Source organism: Dermacentor andersoni, chromosome 2 (assembly GCF_023375885.2).
Source record: "Dermacentor andersoni chromosome 2, qqDerAnde1_hic_scaffold, whole genome shotgun sequence".
Classification (NCBI taxonomy): domain Eukaryota; kingdom Metazoa; phylum Arthropoda; class Arachnida; order Ixodida; family Ixodidae; genus Dermacentor; species Dermacentor andersoni.
Window position 1 is genome coordinate 113,470,759 of NC_092815.1, and position 18,226 is coordinate 113,488,984.

Genomic DNA, 18,226 nt, shown 5'->3' on the forward strand with positions numbered 1-18,226 from the left:
AAGCAGTGAGTAAGAGAATCTTGCTAGAAATAATTAAACCACGTCTTAGAAACCTATTTCCCTGACGAAACGTGATGATTTTCGAAGACCATCGGGGAAGAACAGACAGCTCTAAGCTAAGGAAACTGCCTCGTGGGCTGCGGGCAATCGTTCCTCTGTGCACCTTTAACACCTTAGAGCTCTGCGCATGTCTAAACTTCGTGTTCGTTTGTTTTTGTTTGCTACATAGCAAATGCGCTGAAGGTTTAGGAGTGGTTACGTGGTGTAATGTTTGGTGATATTTTATAGCATTATCAAACGCAATGCTGATGAGTAGATTGCAGCATAAAGATAAGCCTATAAAAAGTATTCAAGTGTAAATTGGTAGCGTGCCTATCACAGTAATCTTTGTTACACTTGATCGGGGGCAGATGTCGTACAGTCCCGAAATCTGCGATGACTGTTACCGGTGAATAGCAGAAAATAGAACTATCAACGCCACCCAGTGCAAATCACCGCGAATATTCAAAGATCATGCAACCATCCATATAGGATATAAATCTACTTCCGAGGAAAAAAGAAGAGTCAGCTTTTGGCTTGGTAGTGATGGAGGCCATGACGTGATGGGCCTATGTGAATGGACGACTTATAAAAGAAAAACATTTTCCACGCTTGACATTTCGGCAGCCGTGATAGTACGTGATTTGGCACCGTGCACGCAACACTTTATAAAAGGTCACATTTCAATGCCATAAATCCAATATTGGACACACAATCTAGTGTGTAGTGGGGCAACCTAAAATCATTTATCATTTCAGATGTCATTCATCAAGTAGAGGCTATATCGGAAGCCATCGCCAGGGGCCAGTATCATTAGCTCGTGTCGCAAAGTAAGAAGACTACACTGAGAAGGAAGGTCATTGAACGGGAACAGCTGTCAGCAGAATAAAGAGCCAACGAACCGTGAAAATAACCAGACGAGTCTATACAGACAGTATTGACATGGCGGGACGACGAATGTGAGAAAGAATGTGGACGCGTCTTGCTCTTTTTTTTTTTACTTCTTCTTTCATGCCTTTTTCTGGAACGTCGACCACGGAAGCAAATGACACTGTACGCCACAATGGCAGGAATGTTTCATGCCTTCACGCGGTTGTGCACATACGGAAAAAAAATGAGAGAGAAAAGGTAAACGTGGAGGGACACAAGGGATGCCAGTACCCGTGCATGCGTCTTGAATTGAGGACTGCTTGCAAAAATCTTTGAATACCGCGGCCGTACGTTTTCCGACCAATGCGTGCAGTTCGCAGGGGCATTAGTTTGACGCTGTCGTCTGGTTTCTATTATTCGAGCTCAGACCGTTGTTCCGAAAGTGCTTTCCTGCGGCAAGCTCGCTTCTCTCAGACGTTTATTTCCTGTTCCTTTCAGTTTTCTAGTTTGGAGCCCTCTCTCGCGTGTCGGTTGTTCGGCAGCGGGAACCGAGCGGCATCTCGGAGCGCATGCGTTTGCGGGCTAGGCGGCTGTTTGTCGGGAGACGAAGGCAACAATGCGTGTGCGATCACGTTCGCGTGCTCGACCAAATGGTGCCCACAAAACGACCGGCACACGCGCGATTGCCGCCTCTGTCGTCTCGCGACCGTTAGTATTTTACTCCAAGCAGCCGTAAAAGCGGTACTGCGTTTCTTGAAATGCACCAGCCTATACGAGGGCTTGTGATTGACTCGGCGATTAACGCTTGAAATGATGTGTGCACCAGTTGAAATTGCGAAATTTTCTGTTCCTTCTCGAATTTCATCCTTTTTTTTTTCCTTTCCTCCAGGGAAGGGTAGCCTACCGGGCTTAGCCTGGTTAACTTCCGTGCCTTTTCCTCACGACTTCTTTTTCAACGCTGCGAGAAGAACCCGTATAGATGAGGAAGTTGCATTTCTTTTCATCTAGAGAGTGCAATCGACTCGACAGTCTGTAAGTCTGGTCCAGGAATACAATTGTGTCTCTCGGCTGTATTTATTTCTTTTTACTTTTATTCCGTTATACATTGTAGTAGTGCCACTGGCTCAGAAGGTAATCAGCATATGGCCAGAAGATTACGTGATCTGTATTTAATTTAAGTTTTCGTAATGGTCGGCGGTGTGGCTGGACTTTTTCGCCAGCGATACGGATGCACCGATGCCAACCGGCGTGCTCGCGCACAACCGAGTTGCGCCGCCCGTGGTGTAGTATTGTGTGCATATTTATCTAGCTATAATAACATTGAATCATGGTAGGTAGTATTGTACGCCTGTTTGACCCATGTGCAACAGAGCTGTTTGTCTACTGCCCTTCATGGCGGCAGGCGACCATTCGAGAAGAAAACTCTGAAAAGTGGCCTTCACACTTCGCACACAAAAAGACGTTCAAGTAAGCTCTACTGTATGCATTCTGATGTACATATCGTCATTGTTGTGAAAAAGAGTAAAACGCTGGCTCTTGTGATGAGGTGAGAGACAAGGGATCCATTATTCTGAAACTCGAAAGTGACCGCTGGCTAAACTTGGTTGCTCGAGTCGCCTTTTGTAGAGTACTCCTGCATGTGCAACGGCAAACTATAAGCGCCAGTAGTGGCCGTGTGTGCGCCCTGTGGCTGCTCATGGGGTTAAGGGACTGTTAATCGAGGAAGGCATCGAAGGAAACTGCTGTCGCTGTTTTCAGACTGTTTCGCAGAAGCGTTGAGCAATCGACGTTGCTGCGAGGCTTAACAGTTTGAAAACCACTTTCGCGTGGCTGTCCAATAATTACACGAGTGGGAAATCCGTTTAGCGATGACTGCGGAGTGGCTGCCATTTTGGGCCGGCAATTTCAGCGAAGCACTGTTCGCGCGCAACTCATCGCTCGAGGATCTACGAACTCGCCACGCGAGGCGACGGCAATCCACTTTGTGAAAAGTGTTGATTCTATGAAACTTTCTGTGTTGCAACACTACGAACACGCTTCGCTGTACAGAACGGTCACCAGTTGTTTCATAGTTTACCGTATTTAATGAAGGGAAAAGGGGACACCCGCCCAATAGTAGAAATTCCTACAAAGAAAACCCATACGGCTTCCTCGAAAGAGGAACCTGTATGGGTGCGTAGTGCTACATTAGCAGTTCTTCCGATGGTGACTTCTTTATAAAGCATCACTGCACTTCCAAGCACGCGTAGCGCGAGTGCATGGTTACTAGTTAACTGGACGACCCTCTGTGGACTATTTCCGTATATTTAGAGTACCAAACGCCATTTCTGTAATTTGTCCCATTTGTTTGTCTATAGAAGATTACGCAGTAACTATTGCGCTGCTTAAGTGCGCGGTGCCAATGCTATAGATGACGTGTGCATGCCTTCAGTTTCCTTCCACGATCAGTATAATCACTTATAGAAGAAAATAGCACAAATGTATATACCAGGCACACATTGACAATATACATACAACAAGGGACATATCTCCTGGAATACGTAACAGCCCCATGAAATTTACGGAGATAATCATCTAAGCCTCAAAATGTGTTAAATTTTGAATGGTCCCTACGTCGCAGTAATCAATAACAATCACATAGAGCACCAAGCATGTTTGTGTTCTCCTAAGTACCATTTGTGTTAGATATAGTGTGTGAAGTAATAATATAATCGAGGTATTTTTATTCCCTTGTCTTTTCAAAGCAATTAACAGTAGGTGAACGTACATATGAGAAACTGCAACCCAGGACATACCAGTCATGCGCGTGCTGGAAACCTCAGATGATTCTGGTTAATCCTGTCACTGGCAAGCTACGAAATATGTGACTCAGAATTTTTGATTGCCTCATTTCATTTTAACGTCGCACAAATAACTGCTAAACGAAATATGAAAGCGTTTGCCCAAGAAGTGCGCGAGATAGAGCATGTCAAAAATAATGTTGAGATGCCGGTAAAAATAAGTGCATTGCCCTAGACTGTTGTCTGGTATTTGTTTTGTCAAGGTGAACATGTCTTATATAGATGCACGTCTTTGGAGAAAAAATAACAAGCTTGCTTAAACAAAGAAAACAATTTTCGTTATGGCGAGAAGAAGACCACCATGGAGCGCTAACAGGAGAACGACATTTCCTTTGGGTTTTGTCACCAAGCCATCTGCTGCTGCTCACGCTCGCCATTTTTTTTTTCTGAACAGAACTGTTGTGCAGGTAGGTAAGTAAAACTAAAACTATATTTATCGCAACTCCGCATTACATACCGGGATGGGACAGAGGAGCTAATTAACTGAATAAGGCTAACTGTAGTGCTGTGCTCTTTGTCGATTGTTCCGTGACTGTAGCATCATCGTTCTTTTTTTTTTGGATTTTGAAATAATAACACATTTCTTGGTACCGCTGCAAAGCGAGTTTCTGGGACCAAGTGAAATGATAGTTGTTGATCACTAATATGTTATTAGGCACAGTTCGTCGGTGTCTCTTACTTATTTTGCAACTATCATTGCATTAGTAGAATAGGCACTCGCATATCCTACGTATTCATCTCTAAATGCTGGCACAAATGAAACAAAATTATAATGTTTGGAAATCAAAAGGTGCAGCGTTGAACATTAGGGGCCGAATTCACACAGCTTTACGTTCGTTAGTCCTCTTTGCCATTGACTGGCTGCCTTCCCCAATAGTATGTCCTCTGTCAGGATTGGCTCAACTGTTCTTCAAGAAAGAATCCTACGGCGAGAAGTTTTTTGTGATAGCGGCCAGGAGTGTCGATCATATTCTTTGCAGGGGACATATCATAGAGAACTTAAGTAGACAGGCGATCAACCCATGCGTAAACATGTACGTCAAGCCGGCGTAATGCTGAACGCAGAACAGTATCCTCTTTTTTTATTTCCACAGTAGGTGATTCATAGTAAAGTTGCTTCTGGCTGTCTCCAGTGTTCATATTGGCCACATTTGCTGCGAGCCAGATTTCCGGGTAACCTTCAGCTACGCTTTAATTTCATGCGGTAAGACACTCTTTATTGTGTGATAAGCAGTGGTGTCAATAAAAAAAATGGAGTCAGCTGTTTGGATATTATACTTTTGACTTAACTGATTCAAAAACGGTGCTCATGTTTATTAAATTTAAGAAAGTGTCGCGTTCGTACTTTCCTATTAGTATAGCTGCACGCGAATCATGTCGAAAGCGGCGGAATGGTATCCATAATTTGCAGTATGCGAAACTGAGTACTCCTTACAACATGCAAAATAAATTAGTGAAGTCCTAGCCTTTATCTAGGCTATAGGCTATACAACTTTGCAGTCCTAATCCTGGAGACTACGAAAACACCCAGAGCATACCATTTCCTTTGTTGAAGGCAGACACTGCAAGCAAACATCGTTCGCTTGCTCACATAAGGAGACAATCTTTCTGGAGTTCTACCATCCCCTCTATATAGTTGCAGGCTGGCTAGTATTTGTTATGGCTGAAAGTGCCAACAAGACTGCATATAGCTGTACTTCCTATGCATGGGAGTAATCCCTGCACAAACGCATAATATTTCCTTATATAGGTGTCACGTTTACATAAGCGGATCCTCTTGTGGATATCCGTAAATGAGTGGTCGCATGTAGTTTACTCTTCAAAACGATAATCTACATTTGTCTTTCTCCAGACCACATTAAAAAGGCTGGACTCCAGAAACCAGCTCAACACAAATGAGTGAAACTCGTGTTGTCCACAGCGCGATAAATGATTTTCGGGCGAAATGCGATCATTGCATACAGTGGGACTTTCGTACGGCTGGATAATCAGCGCCAATGTTGGAACAGTTGTGGCGGATGCCGGTAAAAACATAAGAACTGGGAAGACGCTAGAGCCTCGGCTTTAAAAGTGGTACGCGATATCGTTCAAAGATCTCTGGCTTCTTCTCACGCTTCCTGGCGACTGCGGCTTATTTAACTATTACCGGCAAACGCTGGCGACGAACGCTATGCATGAAGGCGAGCTTTCTGGTAGAGACACGGCTGCTTACCTAGGCAGATCTCGTAGGTAGTCCACAACTTCGCCAAAAAAATTACTCATTTTCAGGTTTCTGTTACTGCTTCGCACTTTTAATATTTCACTCTGAGAATATTTAGGATAAAAGACATGCGCTGTGGGTGTTGTCTTTCATGACATTTGTTTGTGGGCTGCCATTAACAAAATTCAGAGGACTAACTCTATCAAGATTGTAAGACGTGGTATGAGCAACTTAATGATAGAATGGTGTGGCAATATAGCACGAATATACCGCATGTCATATAGCAAGGCGTGTCATGTACCTAAATATATACGACAATTTCCGCTCACGAACAAACTGCAGTATCGCCAACACCAGATTTTCGGCTACACGGGGCCCTTGACGTTATCGCGTTGAACGGTCCGTCATTTAAATTTAGCTATTAGACCGCTCCATCAAAATAAAAAGAATCTCAGTATCCGACAGATAACTTCGAGCAACAGTTATTGTCGTGTAAGTCAGCACTGTATGCCACCTTGAAATCAAACACTGAATATTTGACAGACAAATCTCACCAACAAAAGTGACCGCCCGCTGCCACCACGAGGGCGACCCGCACTTTTCTGTCAAAAGACGATCACTGCATGCATCAGGACTTTCGTATGGCTGCATAAGCAGCGCCGATATTGAAACAGTTGTGACGGATGCCGGTGAAAACATTTTACACCCAGATTCACTCAGCGCCTTTTGCAAGCTGTCGTTGTTTATAACTCCCTTTTTCTTCACTGTCTTCGCCTTTGCGGACCCTGACGACACACCTCGAATCAGTATTAAGAGACAAGCTTCTGTTTCGTGGCTGCTAATAAAATTGCCAGAAATTACTGAGATGAAGCCATGCGTCCGACGCCTTCGCGGTCGCTCTAATTACCCTCGGGGCCACTGACGCCTTTAGTGGTGGCCTGTAACCGAATGTGCACTTTGCACAACAGGCTGCGTTCATCAAGCCCTGCGGAGGCCGCCAAACTGAGTCCTCTAGCCGCCAACACCAGTTCTCCACAGTTATGTTCTATATACGGAAACTGCCCGCTAACTGGGTGTCGCATTCTAATTAGGTTAAAGAGCGGCGTATGCTAATTAAAACGCTCTGCATTACAACCGCCGAAGTTGCGCCGTGTCGTACGGTTGCGCGGGGTCACTGCGCCGCGTTGCACATTCGGATCCCGCGTTACGTAATGACTTCGTGCATGCGATGCTTTTGCATACTTTGCTCACGCATCGTGTTTGTACGATGTGGTATCGAGTCGCATCAGAGAAAAGCAAGTTATGCGAGTGCGACGGCTGCTTGCATCGCTTAATGAAGATATAGAAATATTTATGAACGGGAACAGTCCGCGCTGCATGCCCCTGGCACCTCGTACGACTCACGTTGATTTAATAAAGTTCTTATTCGGAGTAGCTTTTGGCGTTGTTCAAATTGTAATTCTTTTGTCATACATACTCAGCTGTCTTGTCTACGCTGTGAAGCACAATGCAAATGGGTACCGCTGTTACCTTTTAGTTCGTATGCATATGTAGCGGCATCTAGAACTCACCTAAGAAAAAAGAAAAGAAATCGATGCCGCATTGATAGGAACAAACATATATGAGCAAAAATTTTTGGAGCCGCTGTTTTATGTTCTTTACATCTTCTGTGTCTGCCAAGATACAGCTTACGCGCCACCATACTGTACAGCATCACGTCGGCGTTTTAATTTACCGGAAAGGCTTGCCTGAATGTCCGCGAAGCGGGGAGATTATAAAAATGAAATAAAGCGCATTGCTTAGCTATAGGAATTGCCATGACCTAGCCTATCATGTAGATAAATAAAAAGGCCTTCTATTGTGCTTGATCTTTCTCCGGCCCAGAACAGTGAATTTCGAGACTTTTGCAGCAGATTTCTTCGCTCTTCTTTTCTGGATATTGGCGGCCAGGGGAAAAAGCCACACCACTGGTTCTGTCCGGGTTACGTGGCCGTGTCTGTGTATTTGCTGCCCTCAGATCAAGAAAGCCGCTGTTATGTATTGGCTGTACGCTCGCAGAAAAAAAAAAAAAAGAAGCATGGAGCTACGTTAGACGAGTAGTGAATCGTTGATTTCGAGGCCCTGCCCCACCTTGGGCGACGAATGCACAACTTGAGATTGCAGACGTCGACTTGCACAGAGTGGCGTGGAAGGAAGAAGGGTTATACGCTCTACTTGATTTTGCCTCCACTCAAGGTTTCTTCGGGTATTAATTTCGTCTTTTCCTTTCCTTTTTCCTCACTTTCCACATTTTTTGTTAATTTTTACTCGTCGTTTCAGGCTCTTCATCTGACCTTTTGTAGGCGAGTTCATGGCGACGCAGTTCTCTGTCACAGCCATGAAAAACAATTACAAGTGCGCCGGCACTATAGTTTAACTCTCTTGTTCAGGTATATTGGCTGGAGTCGGTTAAGTTTCCTTTTTACGAGTGTATGCTCGCTAGCATATTGATTCATTTCTTTAATTAAAACTAAAGATCGGCTATGTAATGCAACCGCACCTCAGGAATGCTTTGAGCACGAGCCAAGTACTTCTGCGGCACTCACCAAGATATTATTGCCAATATACGCTGCCAAGGGAAAGTTTGATCTCTCAATTAGTGGGGTCCTTTATTTAATGGCGAGAAATTCTGGGACATGATATTGCTGGATGATAAATTCGAAATATATTTTATTGTGTTCATAATCAGCTTTCAGAGATACTGAATAATCAGATCTCATAGCGAACGCTTGGTGAAGCTTCCCCATTTTCAATGGCACGTACTTATTTTTCACCAATAAGAACGCCTCGAGCGTAAGAATTCCAGAAAGTCACGGAGAAACACTCGTATGAGCTCTACAGCACTTGAAAAATGCTTACCATCGGCGCTTCGAATTTTGTTCCCCCGATGTGTAAAGTTTAAACGACAGCATCATAGGGAAGCTGCCAAAATTACGCCTCGTTTTTTAGAACAAAACCACCCTTTGAATATGCTAGACAAGAAACTTCCAAATCGCCCGGCTATGCGGTTAATATGAACCCATAGCTCTCATTTTGTCTAATCACTAGGTGCTGGCGTGAAGAATAACCCGTTCCAAAGCTACGTTTTCTACGGCACAGTGGTGCCTTTGATCTTTATCTTGATAATATCCACATTATGACGCTACGACCAATATGCGCCAAGACCGAGTGGTCTATAGCGTCTCGTGCTGCCTGTTCACGCGAAAATGCTCCGACTCGAGTTCGAATTGCAACATAGGGATGCGGGTTTCATTTTTCTGCATCGCTGAAGATATGGAGAGCAGCACCGTAGAGCACTGGAGAGCAGCACCGTAAAACAATGCTGCAGTTTTGGTTTCACTTCTGGGAACAGAGTCAGTGAGTGAACTTATAACGTTTCATTATTCTTGATAGCGAAACTTATTCTCTACTCTTTTGTGGAGTGTAAAAAACGGTATCAAACAAGATTCCCCGAGAGAGCTTCAGTTTGCCTTAAGCTCATGCACCTACGTTTGTAACTCTCTATATAAGCACCTTCCAGCGACCTGTAAACTCTAGAAAAGCCTACGTTTTGCGAAAATGTCCGCATGCGGGTGTCCGCGTAGCATAATTATTGAAGTGCACATGATTTAACGTCCGCTAAATGCCTTTCTAGGAAAACTAAGGTTATTTGTGAAAAGTCTCCACCTATGTACCATGTGTCGTTTATCCCATTGCGGCAAAGAGCGTCATGAAAAATCTAAGAAATAGTGAAAAAGTATTTTTAGAATCTTTTACTGTTATTCATTGCAAACTGCCGTCGGCATCTCCGTGGTGAATAAATGCGCTTTAGCCATTCGTTCTTCGATATGACGTCAGACAAATTACATGTAAATAATTGTAATCAATTACATATTTTTGTATTTTGTAACATTGCGAGAACATTCTTTACACGGTAACGCTAACTGTTTTTCAATTATCCTCTTTTTCAGTGTCCAATTAGATGTAACCAGTTCTTTTATTGACGAGACGAGCTGTAACAAACGACGCAGCTTAGCGAACCTGAATTTGGAGAAAACTATAGCAGAACACCCACGATTGTGGCAGGGAGCCGCTTCGCAAATGCCATGTTCATACAAGCAAACCGGGGGGCTCACTGTTTACATAATCTTAACGCTGCACCAGACACTGGATGACGAATTGACTATGTGATCATATGCCTCGATAGCAACGTATCCAGCTTTTCTGGACACGAGGGTTTAGTTCGCGTGAGTGCCACCACGTGGCGTACTAATCTTAAACTTTTCAAACTTCCCGCGATGACGCGTGATGACGTCAACAAAAGAAAAAGAAAATAACCAAAAGCTATCCCTGCGCATTGAACTTCGCCACAATGCTTGCCCCGCCAGCGTTATCAGTGCTCTTGATAAAGCGTAGCTGCTCGTCGCCTGGAAATGGCTTATAATCCTAAGAGCATTTAGACACGACGGTTCTTTCTTTTCTTTTTTTTTGGTGCTACGGAGCAAACAAGCTAGGCTAACCGTCAGAAGCACTCAGTGGCAGCCTTTCTTCAGTCGGCACACATTGTTAACATCCGAACATCGCACAGCGTCTACGAGAGACGCTTTCTTGGACGGCTTTTGATTTTCACCTACTTGTTTCATTAAGGTGCCCCCAATTATTTCGCTAGCGACTTTGCTATCCGCACTCATGGGCTGCCGCCGCAGCTACAAATTGAGATGTGCTTAAGTATTAAAACATATACATGGATATGTTGGTTTTGCACCTTGACGCAAAAGTCACGACACAAGAATTGAGCAAACTGTCTCTGTGTCACCGCAGGGTGTGAGACCGGGCTAGTTCGTATTCCCTGTTGAAGTGACTAGCGCAAGAGTGGACACGAGACACTAAAAAGGCGACAAGGAGAAGCGCAAGCTTCCAAGTTCAAGTTAGAAGTTTGGGCTTGTCCTTGCCGCCTTTTTAGTGTCCCGTGTCCATTCTTGCGCTAGTCACTTCAGTCTGTGTCATCGTCTGTTAGCATGCTATGACCGAAGCTGCTCGCAATATTACGTCACATTTACTGGTCACCAGGTCCAGTACACCCTTGGATATGGCATATGCAGTTCTTGCAGTTAGTTTCCAAAGTAATCTCCTATGACGGTTATGCACGTGCGTGGAGGAAGGCCGCTATTTAAAATTATTTTGCAGTATATTCTCCATCTTATCTACCATTAATAGATACATTTAGCGGCATTGTCAGTGCACATCGTGCATCGTTTACTTCAGGGTACGCACCTGCGGCCAAGCCAGCGTTTCCTCCGTGGTGTTTGAGCCGTCCACAAGTACATCTAACGATTCCAGGACTACAGAAGAAGACAGATCTACCGGCCTCTGCTCTAAAACAGTTGACCTTACTTCTTTTGCATGAAAAGTACAGCAACCACGTGCACATCTATACCGATGGATCAACTACGTCGGGCAGTTCCGGTGGTGCCGTGGTGATACCAACGCGAGGAATGACACTGCGCTTCAAGACATCGCATGTCACGACCTCAACGGCGGCAGAACTAACAGCCCTGCGTCGAGCGCTGGAATTCATTGAATCTGAAAGAGCTAGAAAATGGGCTGTGTTCTGTGATTCAAAACCGGCATTACAGTGCACGCAGTCAGTTCACCGACACGGATGCCATGACCAACTGACATACGAAATCGCGAAACTTTACCATCATGTCCAACAAAAAGGTCACGAGGTCGTTTTGCAATGGGTACCTGGCCATTGTGGAATCAGTGGCAATGATTCCGCCGATAACGCTGCTCGCACAGCACATCAGGAAGAGCAGAGCGTTCCAATTCCGCTTTCGAGGACAGACGCCGCTAGGCAGCTTCGATACCTGGCACGCAGTCTCACACTGACCGAGTGGAACTCGCCAAACTTACGACTCACACGACTGCATCGACTAAACCCCTCCCTGCAACTCCGGCCTCCACTCGGACTTCCTCGACGTGAAGCTACGCTTCTCTGTCGGCTTTGGTTAGGAGTTGCCTTCACAAAGGCATACTCTACATTAATTGGACAGACTGACAGTGGAGCATGCGAGGTCTGTGGCACGGAAGAAAACATCGACCACCTGCTGTGCCACTGTCCACGATACACCCCTGAGAGACAAGAACTTGCCAAAGCTTTTCATAAACTGGACAATCGGCCGCTTTCTATGCAGGTGCTGCTGGAACACCGCCCCCATCGCCCGTCGGCCCATAAAGCGGTGAAGGCACTTTTGTGCTTCTTAAGGACGACGGGCTTGTGCGACCAACTGTGACTATTAATGCAATTTCTGTAAGGCCACACACGTCAGCGAACTCACTGCAATTTCCTTCTTTCTTTGCCTCCTCTCTCTCCCTGTTATCTTTGTTTTCCCCCTTTCCCTTTCCCCCGGTGTAGGGTAGCCAACCGGACATGATTCTGGTTAACCTCCCTGCCTTCTTCTTATCTCTTTTCCTCCTCCTTATCTACCATGTTACCGTTCCGCCTTTATAATATAGCCGCAATGTAAACTATCAGGTATCGGACGCCATAAAGGCTACCCACATACTGAAAGACCTAGCGCACAGCTACTGACAACACTTGTATTCAAGAGTTGTACGACTGCCAAGGACATTCTTAACGTATGATACATAACACATAATGGGGTTTTACGTGCAAAACCACGATCTCACTATCAGGCACGCCCTATTGAGGAATTTCGGAATAATTTAGACCGCTTGGGGTTCCTTAACGTGCGCCTAACCCTAAGTACAAGGGTGTTTTCGCATTTCACACCCATCGAAATACGGCTGCTGTGGCTGGGATTCGATCCCGATACCTCGTGATTAGCAGCCCAACCCAATAAAAGCTAAGCAACTTTGGAGGGGAAGGAATGTTGGCAGTTTCAGGAAGGTGACAGCCAGGGGGGCACGTGAGACAATTCGTTCCTATCCTCATTGCGCCAGAATCGGTACCAGCCGTCGAAGAATGACACGGTAGAATGCACTGTATTTAATATGATGGAGGCCACGTCCAATATTTCCGACACGAATCGCACTGTAACGACTGATGACCATGCATCTCGCTTATACGTGCAGTGGCCTGAGAGCAGCCGGGCGCTGGCGTTGGCCACAGGGTCTACATAATTGACCTCTCTTCAACACTTGCCGACATTCTAGCCTTATTTCACACCATCGCGTTTCAGCTGAACTGCTTCAACAGCCAATTTATTTGTGCCAAAATTTTGCCACCCTGTCAACGTTATGGTTCCTTATTTTTAGGTCATCTTTTACATTTGGGCTAATGCTTTCCTAAGATTTCCAGAGGTTTCGCCTTTCGCAAAGTGCCCTCATTTTTGGCGGCCTCTGTACATATTTTGGAGGATTTTAATAGACGTTGAAACCATCGCATGGCCCCGTGACCACGCTGCTCAAAAAGTCAATTTATTTCCCTGAGGTCTTGTACAAGCTTCCGCCTTGTTGCCGTTCATCAACCTTCAGATTTTCCTGTGACTTGTACCCCATTTTGACGACTATAATCCCAAGGAAGTTGGCAACGATATAATGTACATGGGATTAAAGCCGTTTAATCAATTCTACCATGGACACGACAGCGGCTTTTGCTCGCTGTGAATGCAAATATTGCATTAATGAGCGCCATTCTTAAACATATAAATAGATAGTAAAAAAAAATATGAGGATCCCACGTATATGCGAATCGATGTAAGCGAAGCTTTCTGTGTTGTTTGTTATGATTGTTGTACGTAATCGCCACAGAGTAGTCAGGCAACCTCTAATGAAATGCTGTCAATGTTTGCCCAATTACGCCCGCCATTGTGATGCAAATAGACGTAACTTCAACTAATTTTCTCAGAAATTAACGCTGAATGAAACGGTGACGTCATCCTGAACAAGATCACGCGCCGTAGTGCTCGATCTTATGATGCCCCTATTCGCAAGCTTATTTTCGTGTTTATTTGTTTTTCTTTTGTGGGGGGGGGGGGGCGATGTGCGCTTGTACCGTATAAACGTCCCTCGGACGTCTCTAATGTGCTCGTTTTTATTCTCAAGCACACAATGAAAACTGCCATCGCTGCGCTATTTCATGATTTCCTGGTGGCAGGCCACCATGGCGTGTCGCGCAAGTGTGACCACGCTGATTCATTTGGATTGGCATATACTATATTGTGTGGCATACTTCGCCGCATTCATTTTTCAAACTATGCCAGAGCTCGTAAAGGCCGGCCAATTCACTAGGTTCCTTTCCTCTGTTTACATCCGCAAAGTGTGTGTCTATCGCTGTGGTTACCAAATATGCCCAGCGGTATGCTACCACTGAAGCCTTTCTGGCGACCTGAGCAACCGTAGTCGCAGGCTTTTTTCAACACGGCGTCGACGCTCAATATGGCTATCCTCAAGTACTTTTCGCGGACTTGACTCACCACCTTCTCTCCAGTGTCATCTCTTACGCTACTCGCTCTTTCTAGACAACACAAACACGCACCGACCTTAATGAAGTATCAATTACACGCTAGTTGACATGCTGTCGATCTACGACAGCATATCAACAACACACAACGTCAAGCGAATCGCAACGGGGGATTGATATACTTCTTAAAGGGGTTTAAATGGTTTTTTTTTATAGGGGTTTAAGCACAGGGAGCGCCGTGCCGTATATATACCGCGGCCACGTACTCTAGCCGCCCTCCTTTTCCTCTAACAATATGGCCGCCGGCGGCTTCACGCGCTCCCGTAGGCGGCGGATTGGACTGTCATTCCAGAAGTTTAAATATATAACCTCTTTGTATAGAAACAGCAGCATGATTGTTAACATATCGTTGGCTTGGATATGTTTGGCACGAGGCCCAAGACGGCACCCTGTCTTCTAACACGTTCTTATGCTTACGTTTTCGTCTCTGTCTTAAAGGGACGCGCACCGTAACATGCTGCAAGGGTGCCTGCGTTGAGCGTTTGTAAGGCGAGAAACGCTGTTCTAAAATTCCTCTTCTCTATCTTGTGCAGTAAACGCATGTTTATAACGTTCCCGCAACGATAAGGGTCACGAGTCGGGGTCATGTCACTTTCAGCCAATCGTCGAGCCTGTGCAAGTGTCATTTTCATCCAATCAGCGAGCCCGCACAGGTGTCGTCATTTTCCTCCAATGATAGGGCCCGTGCAAGTGGCGTCATGTTCAGCCAATGGGGACACTCCCTGGGCTCTACCGTCCGATGGCTGCCTCCGTCCTGCGTTGCCTCCTCGCTTGTTCGTCGGTGAACGAGCCTTCAGTGCTGCAAAGCAACTTTCCTCGGGACTAAGGTCAACTCTCTCGACACATGCTGACCTCCACGTACATTTTCGGGAAGGTTCACCCAGGGGGAGGGTGAGACAAAATATCCGCGCGCGACACACGAGGGCGGGATGGCCTGCAGCCTGTCCGGCGGGTCCTGTGACACGGTCGACGCGCACCTGCGCACCCTAATTCGAAAACGTCGACGAGGGGTTGCGCTCGAAGAAGTTAACCCATGCTGAGAAATGGTCCCCAATCTAATAAGGCGAAGTGATCCCTCAGTCGCAAAGAAAAGAAAGAGAGGCTCGGATGTGCAAATTTCGAATTATGCAGCACGATGGGCTTCGCGACAGCGAAAAGTGGTATTTCTAGGAAACCTTGCTTCATAGAAAATTGCCGCACCACATATGCATGCTGAAAGATTTCCGCGCGGCCCAGTATCTTTTATTCATTAAGCGCACACAGGGTAGTTTCTCTTCACCGCTAATGGCCCCGTTCGTCCGAACGCCTCTGGACAACTAATTATCGGACGCAAGTCAGCGGCCTTCGCAGTTCTGGTGTTTTTTATTCTTCATTTTCGCGTAAAATTGTAATCCCCTGAAACAGTTGTTAAAAGATTTTGTTATTTTTTTTCTTGTTGTGCTGACTAAGAAGCGCTAAGCACAATTAGGCTTCTTCCATGGTATTGCTTGATTAAGCTACAGATATTGTGTACAGCCGTATGCGGATGCTATTGATTGGATGGGCGCTCATTATCATGACCCGCGTGTGATATTTTATATACATCTTACACCATTGTGAAGTTGCAGATCCGCGATTGTACTGGAAGTGTTAGGGTATCTTTCTCCAATTAGACCTACCTAGAATATGCATGCATAGTCTGGGATCCGTACACAAAAACTAATATCAATGGCCTTCAGAGAATTCAAGGAAAAAGCGGTCAGATTTATATTCAACAAATTTTCAAGATCTGAGTCTCCCAACGAACTTATGAAAATTGAGAACGTTGAACCACTTGAGCTTAGAGGAAAGAAACAGAGACTTGAATTTCTTAAACTACTTCACGCTAACAGTTTACCTCTTGACCCATCTGAGTATTTATCGCCGTTATCAACCAGAACTACATGCCACCCCAGAAGTGATGCATTAACCCCTTACTTTGCAAGTACAAACATTTATAAGTTTTCTTTTTTTCCTCTTACTGTAACCGACTGGAACTGTATAATTGAATCAACATTCTAATCTTCTAATTTTATGGTTATTGTTTGTTTTCTCAATCTTACTTTTATTGTATGCACCATATTTCGCCCTCTCTGCTTGGACGTGTCCGCAGTATTTAATAAATAAATAAATAAATAAATAAATAAATAAAATAGTGCTAAAACCAGTTTTTCTTCAAGTAGTGCGTCAAAATGGAACCGCAAGCTAATAGCATTGTGCTTGCAGATGGTCTTTCACACATGTCCGCGGGAAAGTCTTTAGTCCATACATCGAGCATTTGAGTGCCTCGTGGTTCTACAAGCGACGTCACGTGCACTTTCATATCAGCAAAATAATGGTTTGTTATATCACAGTATATTTATTATATGTATGCGCATAAAATCAACCAATTTCGCGTAGAATAACCCTACGACGTCTCAACGCTCCCATCTACTTATCCCGTCTTCGCCAAGCAATAGCGAATTTCCACGCAAAATAGAGAAGAAAGAAGGATCGAAGCACGACCTTCCCGCTTAAAATACTTACTGTCACATATTTCCGGCTGTATTTATTGCTCTGTTATTTTACAGCCGCGTCGACAGGAACAAACTACAGCATTGTTAATGACGGACGCGTTTAAAGTTATGGCTCAGGAAGAAGATCAGCGGGGCAAACAAGCCACGCCAGTGAGCTCTTCCAACATAGAGTATATCCACCTTCCCACCTTTTTCTTCCCAGGACTAATCTTCTTATTAGCGTGCACAACAACACGTCAGCAGAGATGAAAGCTGCGCATCCGCCTGCTCTCGTAGCTTCTTGACCATGTTTTTGTAAATGGCACTTTTATATGCTTATTCTTGCGTTGAAAACTTGCGGCGTGAAGATGGACGGAGAATAGGAGAAAAGAAGCAAGACACACACACACAGCCACACACAAACAGCAAAATGACTTTAAATGTCTCGTATTTCGTTGCCTGCAGTCTTAATTCTGGGACTTATCTCTCAATGACGATCTTAGTTGCCTTAGGCAATGCCTTCAACTGTCCCTGATGGCGCTAAAGTATCGAATAATCGGCGCTTCGGCCTCTTTTTCACTCACGCCCAACGAAGTAAAGCGGCTTCTGAAAGGATTCGCCGCGCTGATAGGCAAATTAAACTTAGATTCTCCTTGTCGCGAAGCAGCTTTAGAAGCGGTAAGCGCAGCACTGCCGCGGCGGAACACCCCTACCAAGAATGATGGAGGGCACCATGCGTATCGTTCTGGCAGCTTTTGGCGAAGCTACAGTTTTCAGTTCGCGGTCGACAAGTCTGGCTCCTTTGCTCTCGAAGAAACAAAAGAACAGGGATCGTTTCCGTTTGCGCGCCTTGAAATTGAAAGCACCACCATCAAGAGCGGCGCACACTTTCGCACACACAAAGGTGAATAAAAATTAATTCTGGGATGTTACTTTTCAAAATAGATAGTGCAAATAGCTATAGTATATTTCTATTTGTTACTTGTTTGCTACATCGCATCTGTCAGCGTACGTGGTCAAAGACCAACCAGCCAGTCGCTGAATGAAAGCGTGGATCATTGGGAAAGTGGCGGCGCTTCAAATCGCTCTGCATGCGGACGGGTAACTGAAACAGAGTTACAAGCGCATTGAAAACCGTTCGGTTGAATCGATGCAGTCCAGTTATTACTATTAAGGGAACTAGCCTGCTGGAAAACTAGAATTCTGATTGGCGCTGCCTCCCATCCAGTCTCAGGTTCCTGACCAAAATCTAGGAATG

The 18,226-nt window shown here is 45.1% G+C and overlaps 1 protein-coding gene across 1 annotated transcript in view; it reads left to right on the plus strand.

Moving 5' to 3' along the window:
• LOC129387563 (uncharacterized) overlaps positions 1-18,226 on the plus strand; it is an 849,695-nt gene that overhangs the window by 71,954 nt on the left and 759,515 nt on the right. The window lies entirely within an intron of this gene.